The 21179-nt window shown below is 36.3% G+C and overlaps 1 long non-coding RNA gene across 1 annotated transcript; it reads left to right on the top strand.

Annotated features, from left to right (window-relative positions):
- Positions 1-1824: 1824 nt before the first annotated feature.
- On the top strand, positions 1825-19816 carry LOC117296441. The gene is made up of 3 exons (XR_004519761.1): positions 1825-1938; positions 4534-4717; positions 6107-19816. It is a non-coding gene; the product is annotated as an uncharacterized LOC117296441 (long non-coding RNA).
- Positions 19817-21179: the final 1363 nt, after the last annotated feature.

The raw sequence follows: 21179 nt of genomic DNA, 5'->3' as shown, positions 1-21179 counted from the left end.
AATTTTTATCAAAATCGGAAGACATGAGGTAAAAAAGTGCGTTGGTCTGACATGGAATGACCCTATACCAAAACATGAAATGGATAATTTTAATAAAAACTTGCAGGTTTCCCATTTATGAATGGTCACAATAACTTGATCAAAACTTGCGACAGTTTTTTTTTATCAAAGTGAGATCATAATTATTCTTCCTCCACAAACCCACCCCCCCCCAAAAAAAAAAACGAAATCTAAATGTGTCTAGTTCTGCCCTTTTAAAAATGCCTGCCATCATTTTTTTTTACTGTGGCCATATTTGTTTCAAATTCTGTTTACCAGACTTTTTTTCAGAAACAGGTCTAAGATTTACATTTTAGTGTCTTTAGGTTTGAGAGTATAAGAGTTAATCAATAAAGAATGCTGTCAAAAGCATTAAACTCTTAGGTCCCCCCACTTTCAAAATGATAGCCATTTAGTTTTCCAAAAGTAGCCATCTTGGTAGAATCTTCAATTTTGCAATAATACATCTGTATGAAGGGTTTAACATTAAACAACAAGAGAATTGCCAAAGGTGTTAAACTTGTAGGTCTTTAATTTTAAAATGGCTGCCATATTTTTATCATAGTGGCTGCCATGTTTTTATCAAATTGGCCTCCTTATTTGTATTAAAATTGTGACCATCTTCCAACAACAAGATTTGCTTCTTGTGGCTCTCCCAATTTTAAAATGGCTGCCAATTTTTTAATTGATGGTCATTTTAGTAGGGGAAAAAAAAATACTGGCAACTTTTCATTATCTTAAAACCTTATCCAGATATGACAATACATCATTGATTGCAATTAGAAAAAAATGTGCTCATGATTTAAACTGCTTTTTCACTGGGATAATGGAGAATAAGGGATGAAAGGTGTGGCCAGTTGAAATTTAACAACAATAGCAAGTTCATTTGACAAGAAAACAGTTTTGGGGTGCACTCTTGACACTGTGCATTCTAATTTTTAAAAAGTTTTGCTGTAAGTATTGAAGCTGTTTAATTTGCAGTTCCTTGTAGTTAAATTAGGTACACTCCATTGTGACACGAAGATACAATTAAACAATGTTTGCAATGAAGTTCCAGACTTATAATTAATTTTGTATCACTAGTTCAAAAATATTTATAGGTTCCACAATTTGTTTAACAACTGAATATATCATTTACTTCTCAAAAATGTAATATTATATATCAATTAATTATAATTAATATGTTGTAAACATAAAAGCCCTTCCCCTGTTGTCAAAGCAAAAATGGAAAAGTTTCCGTATGGCGCCACCACTTTTTCATTCGATATGAAATAATATAGTATCTTATTTACCTCAATGAGATATCCCTTTTTGTAAAAATGAGTGAAAAAGTGGTGGCGCCATACGGAAAGTTGTCCAAGACTAGTGTCATTTAATTGCTCACATTAGTTTAAACCTTTTTTAATCATGAATAAAAATAAGTATTTACCTTTAAGAACTGGGATGTTGTTGAGCTGAGCTTACTCACTTCCAGTCATAACAAAAAACCATGTGCTCCTTCCAGCATGTCCAGTGTGTGGCAGTGTTGACATGCAGAGGTACCCTGACTTCTCACTGACTATGCCACAACATGTACTTCAGTAGAATGGAACCAGGTTATCAATAATTATTAAATATTCTAAATAGGTAAATAGATCAAATGTATGCTTAAATCATTGCTTAAAATTTCCCTGAATCTTTATTGTTTATTTGCTGATAGAATATTTAAAAAACATTTTAATTTGTAAAAGAAATTAAAAGTAAACAGCACCCCCAAATTTCAGGGTTTTCTCAATGCAGCCGGCGGCCATTTTGTACATGTGCAGTGCATCCAGTTTTTAATTAAACAATTAATTATCTTTTTGAAAGTATTCTTATGCTTCTTCTGATTAAAAGCACTTTGTGGAGTCAAGGTTCAAGGTAAAAATAAGTTTTCTATATATGTCTATAATTATAAAAATTACTTATTTGAATGTAGGCCTACTGGGTCTATTTCTATTGGAGTGTATGGTATTGCATTGGCATAATAATGATTGATATGGTAATGAAATGTACACACAAGTACATCATTGAATCTTTGAATATTACAAATATTGTGTATTAACCATATCAAGAATGCCCATTGACAGATGTACATGAACTATACATGTAGCTTCAGGGTTCTCACATATTTGTTAAATATTTAAGGGCATTCTGGACCAGTTTTTTTATCTGTATTATTATTATTTTTTAAATATTTTTTTGTATTCATTTTTTTTAGGGGGGGGGGGGTGGGTTGGGGGAAGGGGGGGGGGGTGTGCAGGGCCAATCAAGGATGTTTTTATTTTGGTGCTCATATTGATTTCCAAAGCCCTGCTTTGCAACCTGGAGCATTTTTTATATGATTTTCTTTTGATGATTTTTGTGAATTTAATATTTTTACGTTATTTATACGTAAATGTTATAATTATGTTTTGTTTTGCTAATGAGTCAAAAAATGTGCATATCGGCCTGATATATGCTACCTGTGGGGAGAACCCTGATCTGTGTTTTGGCTCCCTTGATGACAGTTTATCAGAGGCCCCTTTTAGCTAGCTGCTCCCAATATTTCTTTTGGAAAAGTTTCCGTATGGCGCCACCACTTTTTCATTCGATATAAAATAATATAGGAACTTATTAACCTGATTGATATTATCCCTTTTTGTAAAAATTTGTGAAAAAGTGGTGGCGCCATACGGAAAGTTATCCTTTCTTTTTATGATATTAAATTTTCAATTAATTTTCCACAATCAATCTAGACCCTTTTAATTGATGGAAATTTGCTTACCCATACACTGATGTGTGTTTATACCAACGTATACTCGGTACCAGCCCTTACAATGTATTTACTAGCCCTAATCACAGAATTCCTCCTTTTGTTTGTACAAACTAAAGCTGTCTGTGATTAGTGCTTACTCAGTACTGTCCCAAGCTCTGTGAAAAAAAATCACAGGCATATTAAAGGCAGTGGACACTATTGGTAATTACTCAAAATAGTGACTAGCTTAAAACCTTACTTGGTAACAAGTAATGGCGAGAGGTTGATAGTATAAAACATTGTGATAAACGGCTCCCCCTGAAGTTACGTAGTTTTCGAGAAAGAAGTAATTTTCCACAAATTTGATTTCGAGACCTCAAGTTTAGAGTTTGAGGTCTCGAAATCAAGCATCTGAAAGCACACAACTTCGTGTGACAAGTGTTGTTTTCTTTTTCATAGTTATCTCGCAACTCCGACGAACAATCGAGCTCAAATTTTCACAGGTGTGTTATTTTATGCATATGTTGAGATACATTAAGTGAGAAGACTGGTCTTTGACAATTACCGATAGTGTCCAGTGTCTTTAACTCAGGTGGGATTCCTTTGCAATTCTAGAGCAGTGTCTTACCAACTAGATCACCAAAGATATCCGGGAAGCTGGATGCTGTTCAAATCCTACATTTTAGCAGCGGGTACCGCAACGATTTAACAGAGAGAAACCTGAACGGGGTTAAAGAATATTAATTTTGGTTTTACCCATATACACAGATGTGTGTTAACTGTACTTTACCCAGCTCTGTTAACAAAAATCACAGGCATCAATCCATAGAGCTAATAAGTATATTGGTTAACTCCTTAAATGTTTCAAATTTGAAGCTCCTTCTAAGACCCCGCAAAGGTTTGTAGCCTATAGACCATTTTTTGGCAACTGAACCAGAGCAATTTGCCCCAACACCATCTAAACCTACAGAAGTACGACTTGCAAGTTCACAATACTAAATCAGAAAAAGTGTACCTTTACTGGATCTACAACTCATCATAACAACAAACAATTTGTCAAAAGCCACCATTATTGAAGTTATTTATAATCTGCATTTTGAATGTGCAATTTGGAATCAAATACTGTTGATGGAGACTTTGTATATGTACAGGACCTCCAGAGTGGGGCAAATTTTAATATTTACTGGACCAGCAAAAAAATGGTAAAATAATAATAATAATGGACACTTAATAAAGCGCCGGTATCCGCCGCAAGCGGCGCTCATGGCGCTACTCTACAAGGAACAACAAGCAATGAAAGTAGCAAACAACAAAATAAGAAAAATAAACTTAATGAAAAGCTTCTCTATGAAAATGAGTTTTTAAACTGTTCTTGAATGTGTTGAGTGATTTGGAGAGTTTCACAGTGTCCGGGAGGGAGTTCCAAAGCTTTGGTGCTGCGCTTTGAAAACTTCTCTCCCCCCGTACATGTTTAGTTGTTTTTTCCTTGAGGAGTTTGTGTTTGTAAAAGCCTACACAATTTTTGATATTTCTGGAGGGTTGGCCTAAGCATCGAGGTAGATTTGTTTTCTATTTCTACCTCCATGGCCTAAGCAACAGCAATAGTTTAATGGAATGTATGATGAATTTGAAATACTAAAGGCAGCATGTACTTTTGGTAGTATCTGTGAGTGTGGGCTACATTGTATGTGTAGAGATCACATGCATCTAAATTTTGTGTCTCAATTTTCTTTTTCCAGACTGATTTGTCAACACTCCTCGTGACACATTGGGCAACATGAGGTAGACACAAGTTCAACTAAACTACAAACTGACAGCCTGCAACCTGAACAAGCTACATCACACATTGGAGGATCTCAACTACTGTATATTGCAATGGCCTTTCTGTCTACATCACAACCTGATGTTAGGAGGATTTCACTGGTGAGTTGGTGTATGATTAGAATAAACCAGAACCATTGCATATCCTTACCCCACAGACAGCTACTGACAGAACAGCCAAAGATCAGACCTACATCCATGCAAGGACAGCTACACCCCTGTCATATGAAAAAAGGGGGAAATGAACAGAAAAGAATGATGGAGAGATTGAAAAACCAACAAAACACTATAGTGATCCCTGTTGCAAGAGTCTTTCTTGTGTCACGTTATGATTTTTCAATCCCGGCATGGAGGGTAAAGAGTTCAGGTGTTTAGTACCGATGATTTTATGTGTATAGGCCATAAAACCTTAAATCAGTCTGCACCTTAACCCCTGCCAATCTTTGTCACTAGACTCCACCAGGTACCCTTATGGGCCCTGGACCCCACAACGTAAGTGCTAAAAGCTTTGTCGCACCCCCTACAAATAACATAGCGCAGCCCCTACCTACATGTAGCTAATGTGTGCTATCCTGGATGGTATAAAGAGTTCAATTGTTGAGTACCAATGATCTATGTGTAGGGCACTCAGACAAGCTAAAACCTAACATCAGTCCACCCCTCATCCCCCTGTCACTCTTTGTCACTGGACCCCAACAGGGACCTTTGAACAAGCCCTGGACCCCACAGCGTTAGTGCTAAAGCTTTGTAGCGCCTCTACACAAACAAATGCATGTAGTCCGCCTGCCCCTGCCATTGACTACATGTTTTTGAGAATCATTAACCCAGCTTCCATGAAGTACACACAATAAACAAAGTAACATGGTTTTCTTAATAGAATCTGTTCATTTGACCTGAAATCATATAACTACATCTGTTCTTTGCAAATGCCTGAAAATGCCCTTTTGCGAAAAATACACCAGGGACTCATGAACGGGCCCTGGAGCCCACACCGTTAGTGCTAAAGCTTTGTCACACCCCTATACCGAAAAATTTATGTAGTCCTGCCCCTGCCAGTGACTGCAAGTTTTTGAGAATCATTAAACCAGCTTCCATAAAGTACACACAATAAACAAGTAACATGGTTTTCTTAATAAAAACCGTTCATTTGAATAGAAATCATACAACTACATCTTGTCTTTGCAAATGCCTGAAAATGCCCTGGTGCGAAAAATACAATATGGAAAATGTTTACATGCCTGGAATAACATGGAAACCACATAAGACCATTGATTTTGTTGCTCTTGGAACACTTTTGGATATGTTTTGATTATCAAAATTACAGTCCTTCTTAAATTGCCCTTCAAAAAAACCTTTAGACTTGAATGCACTTGTTTTAACGCTGATACAGATAGATTCCAGGTTCAGACTTGTATATTCATTCCTACGGTATATTCCATTTTGTAAAACTACTAAACTTAATAGTTTTGTTATCTTGTTTATTAATTGCAGAATCAAGTATTCAAGTGGGAAGGAAGATTTTCAAGACGCACTGCTTGAGGAGATTAACATCAATTCTGCAAGAATTTATGAACAGTGAAACGTCATGAACCCATGGTGCAAGATTCTACGGCAAGCTGGAGGAGACCGACAATGCAGCAATGACTCTGTGAACAATGTGGACTTGAACTAAACCCAAACTCACTGTTGGCTTTGAAATGCAGCTCTAATGCTACATCTCTGAACAGTGAAACGTTATCAACTCATGGTGCAAGATTCTACGCCAAGCTGGAGGAGACCTTCATTGCAGCAATGACTCTGTGAACAATTTTCACATGAATAAACTCAAACTCACTTTTGGCTTTGAGATGCAGCTCTAATGCTACACCTCTGAACAGTGAAACATCATCAACCCATCTTTCAAGATTCTACGCCAAGCTGGAGGAAACCGACATGAACAATTTGAACTTGAATTAAACCCAAACTCATTGTTGGCTTTGAGATGCAGCTCTAATGCTACATCTCAAAGCCTGGATTAGAGACATAACTCATAACTCTTGAGATGCAAATGAGATGTGTGCAAGGCCGGAGGATAACGAGGACATTATTTTGTGAACCCACCTTCACTGTGCACCCTTTAGAACCTCAATGTGATCAACATACAAGGAGCAGATCGTTTGTATAGTATCTAGAAACTAATGAAGCAATGTCAATGTCCAAAAGTAACAATCGTTACAGTGGACATCGCACAACGCTTCCAATGGCAGTTTGATTATCGTCACCGTTTTCAAGAACAGACAAATTAACTTTTTTTATCTTTTTTTTTTAAAGTGCAAATAGTTTTGTTACAAACTTTTTTGTTGGCGACATCAACATTTTTCTCAGCCTGTTTAATTTCTTGGCTTTGAACACATATTAGCACACAGATAAAATCCAAAGAAATAGTCCGAAATTCGTGTTTTTGAACATGAAATCTTCAATATCACTCAACAAAAATGCTTGATTTTCACAAAAAGAAACTATCTGTGTAACCTGTGTGATAAGTATTCTTGAGGAGAAAATCTTGTCTCAGATAATCAGATAAATATGTCTTTATACAAAAAAATCACAAGAAACTGCTAGAAATTCAATTTAAATGTTTCATCAAGACAAAAGATTTAGTCTCTAAACTAATGGTTTCTTTAACATCAAACTCAATTTACTCCACACATAGTTTTGTTGCAGGGGCTAAAGTGCTCTTTGTAAAAACAAAAACGGTGACGATATCTTTGACAAATATATATTAAAATAAAACTGTAGCATTAAGGTATAGTCATCTGTTCATGCATGAACATATACAGAATTAGTGTAGTGTAATACAATAGCTTGAACTTGAGAAATGGTATAACTATTAATTTTTAAACATTCTATTCCTAATGGCATCAGGGATGCTAAACGGAAAACATGTAGGACTACAACTAATTTAAAATAGGCTATCAATAGTTTCCATAAACCTTTTGTCAACCGTTTCTCCTTAATCCAACAAAGTCTTATGTGATTGGACTCAAACAAATTGTATTTCTTGCCTGGCAAAACCGCTGGCTATAAAACTTAATGGGTGAGATTTAGGAATGTATATAAACTCTCCCTAACATCAGCTGTACCTTTTTACAGCAAACAAGAAACAATAAGTGACACTTAGTCAATGTTAATTCACATGTAATTTCTTCAAAATGAACAATGACATGAACATTAGCAGAAGCTCTTCTAGAAATGTCAAGACTGTACGATATATCAACCCTGCTTCTTCTCGCAGCCAAAACTTCTCCTGAAAGAGATTGAATTCATTTGAGTCATATTCATCAGTTTTACTTTGAACTTCTTACTTCATGTAGGCCTACCATGCAAATACTTAAAAATTACTCAATGGGGGAGAAAGTTGTAATGAAATATTTCAAGTTTAGTTTAGCGTTTCACAGGAATTAAACCCATGTTAGTATTCATGACTTGAAAGACATACAATAGCATAGTAAAGGAGTTACTTTTCAATAATGTTGTTGAATTTGACCTAAAAACTCAAGTGGATCTCGTTTAATTTAGCACAGAGGAATTCATGCATGAACAGAGAAGTAATAGTACTTGTAGTTTTAAGTTATGTAATGAAAAGCCTCTCACAGAAACCCAAACTTTTATAAATCAGGTAAAAACCAACAAGGCAATGTCAAGCAAAACTTCTGGTAACACTTTGGAACACTGGGTGTTAACAGAGTATTTGAATACTCTGTCCAAAACTAAAAAGCAATCAGAAGTCCATTGGATTCAGCTTTTTAATTAGCATTGTGGTGTATAAGCAAATTTTGTTTTTCGTAACTTATTTAAACTTCATGAGAAATCAAAAAATTTGAAGCTTTTTGTGAGAGGCTTGTCTGTCTTAAAAATTGTAAGCTAATTTAGTTATTAAGTTAGAGTGTGGAGGGTAAGTCTATAAGGTCTGTTGGTAAGATGGGTACAAGATTGGTTGTTACTACTTCTGAACTAAAAACCGTCAGACTCAAAAAGTCAAACATTTGATGGTACAACACATTGGCTGGCACAGCTGATGGAGTTGTTGGCCCTACTATCTTCCTTGTTTCCCACTATTACAAATATTCTCAAAAAAACTTGCCAAAGACAAAAACAAATTTTGCTTTATCTTTTTTTTCCAGCAGCATGGACGAAATGTCTCCAAAAGCTGGCTGGCATGTTAATTCTGGATCTTCCTTTTAATTTTGTGAAATCAGTAACAACGTATTGATTTCAACCAAACACATTTTTCAGTCAAAGATATTATGCTGCTAGTCAAAATTTTTCATTTTTTATATTATACAAAAGTATTCAAAATGGAACCATAATGCGAGCCATCCTGTACAGAAAAAGATTCTACCAATTTTACACTTCTCTGATGTGCTTCATGCATTGAAGTGTACAGGCCAAGTGGCTCTCTAAAATAAGCTTATGAGACAAAATCTCAATTAAAAAAACTTGTGTTGCATTTCATTGACTTATAACAAATTTAAACTCATTATGAAGTAATGTATATAAGCCAATCTTGTACACCAAAATCCGAAATTCTAGCAGCATTGACAAAAAGTCTACAAAAGCTGAAATCTAAATTCTGGATCTTACTTTTACATTTCAAAGTCAAAAATGACACATTTATTCTGCCCATCTTTTTCAATGAACAATCCTGTTACTAATGAAAAGTTATTTTGTAATTTACCAACAGCTCATGAATGTACCCCTCCCCTTTTGGCACCCCGGTGCATGCAAGCCATCCTGGTGCTTGCACGAGTGTTCCCCGCCCGCAGGTGTCGGCAGGCTGGTTGGTGAGTTGTCCTCTGAATGCACTTGAAGGTGTTTGGCTGTTTGTGAGGTGTCAACCTTCCCAATACTTGGCGGTCTGGATGAATCAGAGACCCACAGTTGGCTACAACATGGTAAGGATCCTTTGAACTATGATGATTAATTTTCTTTCCACAGAGGAGGATGTGTCCATCGTCAACTCTGGGCATTGCATATGGAAGAAATGCCTTCAAGTCTGCTCTGAACTCTACATTTCATGATTTGCATCATGGTGTTTTGATCCATGAGAATGGAATATCTACAAATGTACACTTTTGCAAGTATTTCTGAGATGTTTGCCATACATAGGGATTTTGGTCACAATGTTTAAGCCAGCCAATCATTTGTTGAGCGATCACAATCTAAACCACTCTCTGCCTTGCATTAAACAAAAGTCAAGTTTGGTAGTTTCAAGCAAAAATGTACTAAAAGAGCAATAGTCAATCTTTTTCGAAAGCAAAATATAAATCCATTAAAGTCAATCAAATGAGAAAAACAAGTTCATCAGCACAAACAGTGAACAACGGCTTTTCCAATCAATGAAATAGAACTATTGTAAAAACAAACCGACAAATAAAAATTTGTACAACTAATTCTCAATGATATTTCGATAATCCACAGAAAAATAACCAGTCTTACTTTTACAAATGAATAGAAATATAAGTGAACGAGCATTTTTATGAACTTTTCTTTGTGAAAGCATAAATTCATCCTAGCAAAATGATTAACAAAAGGACAAAAACTAGAATTGAAACGGTTGCCATTTCAACAAAAGCTCTAAGAAAATTATACATCAAATTCAAATGATGTGGACTCCCTTTAAAACTTAAAAATTACACTATCAAACAACAAAAATATACAATCTGCCAAATTGCAGTTTGTTAAAAAATAAATCCTAGAGGCTAAATCATACTCAATAAAAATGAGTAACGTCTGAACTTATGTTAACAGTGTTTTGCAAAAAAACTCAAGTTTGTTCAAACTATGTCTTACTGAAGAGACAAATCTAGGTTCTGTGAAATGATGTTTAAAAAATCTTCAAATCCAACTGGATATTCTTGATATGAACAGAAAAAAAAAACTGTTGATACAAGATGTTTCAAAAAAATTATTAAAACAATGAACAGAACTGCACAAAAGGTAGTTCGAAAATCTATTTCACTATTTCAAAGCAGGCCGCCCCAAAAATATTGAAACAAAAACAAAACATCACACGGAGATTTTAAAATCAGTTCAAATTGTATCCTGCATGTCAATGCGTTACAAAGAAAATACACTTTCTTGTTAATAATCGCCATGACAAGAATCACAGATTGAGAAAGGCACCAGTCTATTGGAGACGTGAGCCTCAATGTGATTCTAATAGAATTGAATATCAGAAAAATCAAAGTTGCTTACCTTGGATAGTGATCCAATTTCAGTGGCTTATAGTAAACCATTTTAACTTGTAACTCCAACCAATAGTCAGTATTTGAGCTGAAATCTAAAAATTCAGAAAAAGTATTTTTAACATAAAAATACTTGAGATGTATGTGCCAGATCTACATGTAAAAACAGTGTAGTTCATGGCCGTACTGTAAAACCAAGGTGTAGTTCCTGGCCAAACTGTAAAATCAAGGTAGTTCGTGGTCAAATTGCTAAATCATGGTAGTTCCTTGCCACATTGTGAAATAGTGGCTCTTGGCCAAACTGTGGAACTGATCCCAACACCGGGAAAAACATGGGGTGCCAAACTCTTTAAACTACTCTTAGAAGGATGGCCTGGGGTGATAAAGTATAGCACCATACTATAAAATAGGGCTGTACATGGACAATGTGGTGGGTCCCTCAGTCTCGACGGTAAAACTGTGGTGTCGACACAGGGGTCCCAGTCCTGTTAGATAGGTCCATGGTAACTTTAATTGAAGTAGGAATACATGTACTGTAACTATACATCCTCAGCCATGCACTGATAGTCTTCAATCAAAGGCAATACCAAGCATGTTAGGGTTGAATATCAATCAAGGCATTGACCAAGGTCTTAGGGTTTGAAATGAAGACAGGTTTTCTTCAGACCTGTGATAGATATAAGAAACACAAGTTGAAAAAACTCTGTGCCTGCAATTAATATCTTAAAATAATTAAGTTATAACCAGCGATCTTTACATTGAATATGGAAGTTTTTCTCAGGAACAAACATGGCAATTGCTGTAAAAAGTCCCTGAACTCGGTCATTGTAGTGACCACTCAACCAACCAAGATGGCCACACAGGTCACTTGATGAAGATAAACATTGTTGCAGACAATGGACATGCAGCATGGTAGACATATTCAGGGCAATCCTTTGCTGATGATACATGATATGAAATCCCTGAAATATCCCTGATGGGTACAGTGAAGCTATCATGAGCCAGACAGCCCAACCTGATGCCACCCATCAGAGGGTTACAACACTAATGCAGGCACAGTCCACCTAGATACCCTTACTGGGTAAAGAGACATTACAGTGGCAGATTTTAGTAATCGGACTCTACCCTCCATGATACCCATATCCTGGGTAGAGAGGGATTTTATCTAGCCCAATAGCTACTGTCAGAGAGAACTAGGACATAAACTTCACCAAAACAAGGAATGCACCATGAGGCGTTTGTTCCCGAAGCAAAGTTCATGTGAAGACACTTTGACGTCCTTTAAGTGGCAAAGAAAAACCTCATGCGGAGGTTTCTTTATTTGAATGGTCAATGCCTTGATTGAATTTTGCTAATTCTAGGCACCATTAAACTTTTAAGTCCGGCTTGGGGTATTCAGGTTAGTTTTTTATCACTGCTTTCATATAATCAGTGAAGGTTTTGAAGAAACCAATAACTCTTAGAAAGAACTTTCTTTGCAAATCAACAATTGGTCTGAAACAAAAAGTATATCCACTCATTATAGGATTGACAAAAGCAATGAATGCAGTCAATCATACAATCTGTATTACCAACCTTGTTGGTAATATTTAACTTTCTTACATAACCCCAAGCCTGGTTTGTCCTAAAACTGATAGTAGGTTTGTACCATGTACAAATATAGTCCTGAAAGTTCTTCACATTTGTGTACACAATGGGATATAAACATGCAATAAATCTGTAAAAGTTTAGCTAACCTTTGAGTATGAGGAGAAATATGTGGAGTCTTATAAACCCACTTACCTCCATCATGATGTGATGCTCTAGGTGACTTCACTCCTGGCTCTAGAGCCAGTTAACAATTCTCCCAACTATCGCAGTAGCAATCACATGTAAGTCTTTGCCTTCCAGTTGTCACTTACAATGCAGGAGCAGTTATTAATGTGATGTCCTTAATAACCAAAAACATGGGATAAGCTGATCACAACCAGGAATGAACCAAGTCCTTAGGATATAAATCAGTATCAGACAACATTGTACTAATTACTTAGATCACAAAAAGCACAGCAAGCTTGACTTTGTATTTGTGGCCCTTTTAGATATTGTGAAGAACTTTCAGGACATTTTCTTTCTCAACCTTGCTTGGTATTGCCCAGCCTCGTTCCCAACAACTCGTCCGAAATGGGCCAGTTGTTATTTTGTTTGTTGACCCTTTATGGAAACATGGTAATCTATTAGACACAAATAATGGGTACGCACATAATTACCCCCCCCCCCCCACCCCCACGTAGGCAAACTGAAAAATGTGGTCACTGTCCCTTGTCAGGTGAACTTATATACATGAACCTACAACATCTAACAATATAAGCCCTACTGGGCAAGGTGACAGTGGTCAACACCAGACTTTATTGATCCACACACTATGTCCACCACTAGACCCAGTTATAGGTAACAAAGTTTAGCTTAAAAGTGGCCACTTCTAGATACTTTTTATTTGTGTGGCAACCAGTAACATACATCTAGCCCCTGTTTGGCAACCTACAGCCTACATTTAACCTCTTGTTGGGCAACTGATAACCTACAAGTCCATGTTAGGCAACCAACTACATACAGTAGCCCCTGTGGACCAGCCTACAACTAGCCCCTGATGGTAAACAAAACACCTACGACTAGCCCCTATTGGGCAGTCGGCAAACTGCAAACCCCTGTCAGGCAACCAACAACACCTACACGTACCAATAGCCCCTGTTGGTCAACTGCAACAATGCCTACCACTAGCCCCTTTTGGGCAATCGGCAACAATGCCTATCACTAGCACCTGTTGGGCAACTGCAACAATGCCTACCACTAGCCCCTGTTGTGCATCCAACAATTCTTAAAACTAGCCCCAGTTGGGAAACCAACAATGCCTACAACTAGCCCCAGTTGGGCAACCAACAATGCCTACCAGTAGCCCCAGTTGGGCAACCAACAATGCATACCACTAGCCCCTGTTGGGCAACCAACAATGCTTACAACTAGCCCCAGTTGGGCAACCAACAACGCCTACCACTAGCCCCTGTTGGGCATTTGCAGCAATGCCTACCATCCCCGTCTGGCATTTGCAACAATGCCTACCACTAGCCCCTGTTGGGCAACCAACAATGCCTACCACTAGCCACAGTTGGGCAACGCAAACCTGCAACAAGACCCAGTTGGTAAAGTGTTTGATCATTGGTGACCCACACTTTGTTCACAAAACTACAAGTTATTTAGTTATACCCATAAAAATGCCCTTTCAGCCCATATATGGGCAAAGTGATTGATCAGCAAACGCAATCACTACTCCCAATATTCTAAAACATTCAATCAGTCCCATTTCATAGTGAGATACTGTGTGATGGATTACCATGGGAACGAGGTGATAAACATTGACCTATCGCCATTCTCAACTCAGCCATATCTAGGACAAATAAGTGATAGCAAGTTAAAACAAGCACTCTCAGGAAGTAGATGCAAATGAAGCATTGGGTGTACAGCAGGCATTTGATGTACTTTTTTGTCAGAGAATAATGGGAAAATTTACATGAATAAAGAAACACATACTGGATATGTATGAGTTTCATCATGTATTGTCTACATATAGCCTACTGCTAGAAAAGTAAAAAGAAAGGAAAAGTGCTCATTTGTGTTTTGGATGAAAATACAATGAATAATAGTGAGCACATACTGCACATGAATGAGCATCATGTATAGTTTCCATGTAGGATAAGTACGTCTCATTGCCCTGTGTCCTAAATGAGGCACATTGTACGTCAGGTATGTACATGAATAAATACATACATCTTGGTATGTATGCAATAGGTTATCACTTTCCAGTATTGTAGATCAGGTTGATCATACAATGTGCTTAATGCACTGTATTTGGCTATCATAATATGAATGGCGGTAGGTCAAACGTCTTTGATTGAAGACTATCGATAAGCTCCATGTAATTTTTAGGGCTGTATCCACCACTGGTTTATAAGTTGAGTAGTGAAACTAAAGTTGTAAACCATATCATCAAATGTTGAAAGAGAATAAAGTGACACCCCATATTTAGACAAATTTTAGCTGTCGAACGTCATTGGAAAAAACATGCATTCATCTTTTGTTGATCTCAAGGAATGCATTAAAAAAATCAGAACCAGATCAATATAGACACCAATCTGTAAAAGTGTCAAGAAAGCAAACTAGTCTAAAAAACAATGAGCAAAAAGCATTAACACAAGTCAGTTTTAACATTGAACTTGATCACTGGATCCAGTGTTCCACTTCATTGTGGTTGTCACTTTGAAAGATTAGTCACATACAAAAATGTTGAAGGATGATTTGAATCAGTACAGTAGAAAGATGAAACTGCATCAAGTTCAATAATCCTAAAGATGAGCTGAAAAAGGATACTGAAGGTGAAAAACAAGTTAAGGATATTTTAACTAACACTCTATTGTGAGTGTAAGTTCACATGTGGTAATTTGAGCCAAATACTTGGATGTAATTACCCATAGGATTCCAGCTCTGTCACTACTTATTATTTTAAACCAGTGGTGTATACAGTCTATCCAATGTCCATGCATACAACTAGCTCTAGGACTAAGGCCTTGCTACTATGATTTTAAATAACAGAGATGTAGGCCCAGACAGTTGTAGTCTCAGGTCTTTTTAGATTGCTTAACTTAATAAACCAAAGTAGATTTGTTTACCTTGGTACATGGAGTATTCCAGTAGCTGTACATAAGAATCATAGGAGTGTAGATACCCCGCTGGATGGTAATTACTATCACTCATTAGTTCCTCAGTTACACTCATGTATTGAAGGTCCATCTTATACAAGATTCTGTATAGTATAGGAAAAGATCAGCAAAGGAACTTCATATGAACTGATGTACGAGCAAAGAAATCTCAGATTTAAGTTCCAGTCCTGGAGAGATAGAAATAAAAAGATGAATACATTAATTGACCTACAGTATGGGTTACTTCTTGGGGTATACCCTACTTCATAGCAAACAGTGTTAACAATCAGTCTGTGGTTGTCTTTTTGAGGCAGAAATCAAGATAAGTCGATTGATGTAGGACTACATAACAAATACATTTTTGATCACAACTTGCTCACAAGTAACAAATGATCAGTTTCAGCCAACAATCAGAAATTTTTACTTTTGATGACAAGTTTTGTGTAGGTATTATCAAATAAGTCACAAAGCTACTACCACAGAAATGTAGTTAGTAAAAGAAAACAGCATCAGGCAATGTAGCTACCTTATTACATCAGGCATAGCTTTCCTTACAGACAGTATATCTACCCTCACATCAGGCATGTTCAGCTATTACACTAAGCACAGCCCATAGTTGTTCAGTTTGTACAAGGTGTACAAATGTAATTTAGAAGGAACAGTTGTATGCATGAGACTCTTGCAGGCCCTGGGAAAGCCTACACTGTTGTTTAAGGATTCACTTCATCAAAGCTGAAGTGAAGAAACGTTTATGTTTTAGGCATCTGTATTCTAGTTCCAATCAGTTTGCTCAGCAGAAACAAATTTAGTGCTAAACACATGTAAAAATCGTTCTTAGTTTGCATAAGCAGGGTAGTTTTAGGGGTTTAACAAAATGGACTGTAGAAGGCATAAAACATTAAGCTATATGCTTTTACTTCAAGTAGAGTTGAAACAGCAGACAGGAATAGTTCTATTAAAAAATCTGCCAACTCAGCAAATACACATTTAGTTCTAATGACTTGAATGATATAATCTTGAATGTTTTTTCGATGGACTCTTCGTTTTCTTAGCCTCAAGTAACGATGAAATAGCAATCAGAATCAGTTGATATTGAATGGTCAATATGAAACTCTCCTTTTTAGTGTAGAAGAATAACATTATTTGATTGATCAGAAAGCACAGTAGATTGTAATGCAAACTAATTTTAACAAACTAAATGCAAAGCTACAATCCTTAACAACTCAAAGGAAATGTAACAATAAGACAAGAGAATAGAAACTATAAATAGATAGGTTATTATTCGTAGCAAACTGACTGGTAGAGACGGCAGTAAAAATTTCCTTGGTATATTTCCCAGGGCCTGCTTATCATAGGTTAACATGTGAGCTTTAAAAGGTGCATGGTATCTGTTATACATGAGGATGTATAGTAAAATGTACAGTGCATGAATTACAAAAACTTCAATTAATTTTACCATGGACAAAAGAAGGCAGGACTGGCAAACCCTGTGTCACCAAAGGCACCATAGTTTCCCTTGATACTGAGGGGCAGATTTAGAAGGGGCGGATCCAAAATCAGAAAAGGAGGAGGTGAAATTGGCCGGAGGTCCTGTCATGAAAGGGGGGGGGGATTTAGGGTTTGTCACACATAGGATTGTGTCTAAAATGCACTTTGCATTTAGACAAGTGAAATTAAAATTCAAAGATGTATAATAATTTTTATCCAACCGTTTTTGGCGCTTGCGTTGTGGATGTTGTATGAAATAAATAAATAATAGTAAAGTGAACTTAATGAAATCACCAAACCTCATAATGTAAATTTGACAAATGAGACTAAAAATGACTATCTTTTGTAGTCATTATGATGTTTCAGCAACGTTTTGATGCCCATTTCAGCAAGACGCCTGTTTTGTATAGCAAGTGTCTTAAATTTCAAAGATCGTTTAGGTTTGGTAGTCATCATGACGCTGTAAATGCGTTGAGATGAGCCAAACAGCTTTTCAAAATACTACACGAGACTAATAAAGTAACCTATTACACTATAGTCCAATTAATGAGGAAAGTATTTTGCATATTGCGGAAAATAATACTCAAGTGCTCCAGGTAGGGGCCCTTCTGAATAATCTTAAAAACTTGTAAGGGATCAACTGTAGATTGTGTGACAAAATCTGTTTATTGCCCCCCCCCCCCCCTCATAAAAAGGGGGAACAAAATAGAAAATGTACCAAAGTACAGAAGGCAATTGTAACATAGAAAAAGAAGAAATAGACATGACAGGGCTTTCCGGCAAAATGTAAGGAATAAAAAGAAGGGAGGTCCAACACAAAAAGAAGGGACCTCCAATGGATCCGTCACATTAAATTTTTCCACCACATTGTCAAAAATTTAGCCACAAACTGAGTATGGTGCTCACAAACAGATACCCCAGGACCATGTTACAGAGAAAATATGCTACTCAAAACAGTGTAAGGAAAACAAAGAAAAAACTATGACCCAATAAGACACACTCTATAAAGAATGAGTCGTTACATCAGGCAATCAAGATGCGCGAATACAAATGATAAGACAAAAATTAGTCTGCACTAAGTTCAAGCAAAACTACAAATGATTGTATCAAACTATTTGGAGTACAGGAGTACAAGTCAGTGATTCCAAAAGTGAACAAGAAGACAAAATCTTCATTAACATAATGTCTTTGCAGACGGAACTTAGCAAAGTTTAGTTTGTTAACTCATTTTTGAACCTAAGCATAAACTTTTGTAACTCAGTTTGAAGTGTAGTAACATAAGTGAAGTTGTGGAAGCTCACACTTAACCAACAACTATCATTTGGGAAACATGTCAGTTTATGGACTTAACATGTTTAGTGAAGTACTTTGGACTCATAAATACATGAGAACCTTGCATTGTTTTGAGTAGCAGGAGAGTTTGGCACCCCAGAAACTTGGACAGGTTTATTTTACTGAAGTTACAAGTTAAAAATTAGTTTATCGCAACGGAAGTCTAAATGGTGAAAAAAATAAAAAATAATAACCTGCTTGAAATCAGTGAAATAGAATTAAACACGCACCATAAATAACATCAAACAAATCAATTTAAATCATTCGGACTTCGGAACCTTGTATTAAATACAAAATGCCTCGAAAGTAGGATGCAGGAATTGCTGCTGTTCAAATCTTTACGCTCTGCAAAATGTTTCAACTTCAAGTAGAAATGGCAACCAAATCAATTAGAATCTCAACTTTTGAAAAGCATTAAAAATAACTCGTCACTTTAGAGTTTTCAAAAGCATTTCAAAATATTAACAATCTACGTTAACATTTTTGAAATACATAGCTTCATTGAAAATGTGCTAGTTTTTTACCTCCTTGCACTCCGCTAATGCACTCAAAATCCTCGAACAGTTTCTATAATAGAAATATGAAAAGCTTGTTCATTAAAGTTCATTTGCATATAAACAGAGTCACCTCGTCGTCGTGTTTTAATTACACACATTAAAATAAATTCACTGTTTGTACTGATGAACTTGAACCAAGGCTAAATGCATTATTACACGACAACTTACTAAATATGTCCTTGAGTGGGAAATCATTAAAACAGCGTTTAGTAGCACAGCCTAGTCATAAAATAAACAGATATTTGTTTTAAAACATGCTAAGGAACACACTAAAAATGGCAGAGAATTAATAGGGTCTTCTTTGTGGCGTTGGCAAATATGATAGGTGCGGTTGAAAACAAAATGTGACCTTTAATCTTAACATGGCAAACTATTAAAGAACACTTGCAAAAAACGTACATTTGTTTGGTATTTCATTTAATAGGATCAACAACCAGGATGCAAATTATGCAAATGTAAGTTCAGAATAGACATTGAGGGTATTATTTCCATATGTAATGTCAGGAGTTGGAGATAGATACATCTAACTCAGTGTTAAGTTAATTAATTATTATAGTTCATTAGATCCTTCCCTTGTTATGGTCAACAGATGGGGCTTTGGCCACACAGACTAATATATATTGGGGACAATTGAACACTGAGCTAAGTCTATCACTGAATGGTGTTGAAAGAGGCACTCTCTGACATAGTCTGTTGACACCTGTGGGCGGGGAACACTTGTGTGAAAACCAGGGGGGGCTTGCATGCACTGGGGTGCTGTTCATTTTTTTAATAAAGGTCAAAGGTCAAAGGTCAAATTTAAATTTTTCTATGAATATTCATGAACACATATGAACTGATGTGAATAAATAACAAGAGACTCATGAACTCTGGTGTATACTTAGTCTTTATTTCAGACTCTGTTGCCCTCTATGTCCCTACCCTCCCCATATATAAAGTCCCTAGGCCCCCCATAATGCATCTGCTTTCTATTTCAATACAAGTTGCAGCACTATTTTATATGTGGATGTTTAAAGGGAAGGTACTATTTTTTAAGGAGCTTACGTTGTCTAACAAATTTCATAGAAATTGTAACAGTTTCTTTGTGACCTTTTTAACAAGTCTCTTTTAGAGCTAAAAATTACAAGTTCAAACAGAGAGAACTTTTGTAGAATTTGTACAACTCTTTTAGAGATGAAAAGTACAAGTTTTTCTTGCACTTTAAATGTTTAAAGAGTTTGAAGTTTGGAAGAAATTGTGCAACTCTTTTAGAGATGAAAAGCACAAGTTTTTCTTGCGTTTTAAACGCTCAAACAGTTTGAAGTTTGGTAGAAACTGTGCAACTCTTTTAGAGATGTAAAGTACAAGTTTTTCTTGCGTCAAAATGCTCAAAAAGCATATCAAATTTAGTTGAAACTGTTAGGCAACTTTTAGAGATAAAAAACACAAGTTTTTCTTGCGTTTTAAATGCTCAAACAGTTTGAAATTTGGTAGAAACTGTGCAACTCTTTTAGAGATGAAAAGCACAAGTTTTTCTTGCGCCAAAATGCTCAAAAAGCATAACAAACTTGGTTGAAACTGTTAGACAACTTTTGGGATGAAAAAACTAGTATTTTTTAGTTTTTGTGCGAAAAGACACATGCTGGTTTTTCATGTGTCACAAAAAGATGTCGTCGAACAACTCTTTGTAGTTTAAGCAGCAAATGTTTCCTTTAATTAAGGTTACTGAATTTTGTGACCTTTTTGGTCGTAGTTTGCTCACATTGTACCTTCCCTTGCACTTACCATCCACATATACCAGAAGTGTTTCAGACTTTTATCACGCCATCTTGTTGGGCAAAGCAACTTGTTTTGGTAACAAAAATTATACTAATAAATGATGCTATAACTTGGCATTTATTCTATGCTCAGATTAGCCGATTCGGCAGTTTCATCATCTGTGTACAAACAGGTATTGGTGATAAGTAAGGATACTTGCGATATCACCGAGTGGTAAAAATCTCTTTTTTTGAGTATGTGGTTCCGATGGAACCGATTGACTCAACATATCGGACAGTATGCTGTGTCCATTGGAGGGACAATGGTGATGCCTCGTAACTGAAACAACTGACTGACTGATATTAAACTGTCAAGTCATTGCTCGAGTGAATTGATTTGGCATTGTTTCATTATCAGTGCATAGATTGAACACTGTAACGATCTGCTTCAAATCTGTATTGAAGTTGCGTTGCCCTTAAGAAAATTACTTTGT

The sequence above is a fragment of the Asterias rubens genome, chromosome 11 (assembly GCF_902459465.1).
Source record: "Asterias rubens chromosome 11, eAstRub1.3, whole genome shotgun sequence".
Taxonomy (NCBI): Eukaryota; Metazoa; Echinodermata; class Asteroidea; order Forcipulatida; family Asteriidae; genus Asterias; species Asterias rubens.
This window is presented reverse-complemented; position numbering and strand designations above follow the sequence as displayed.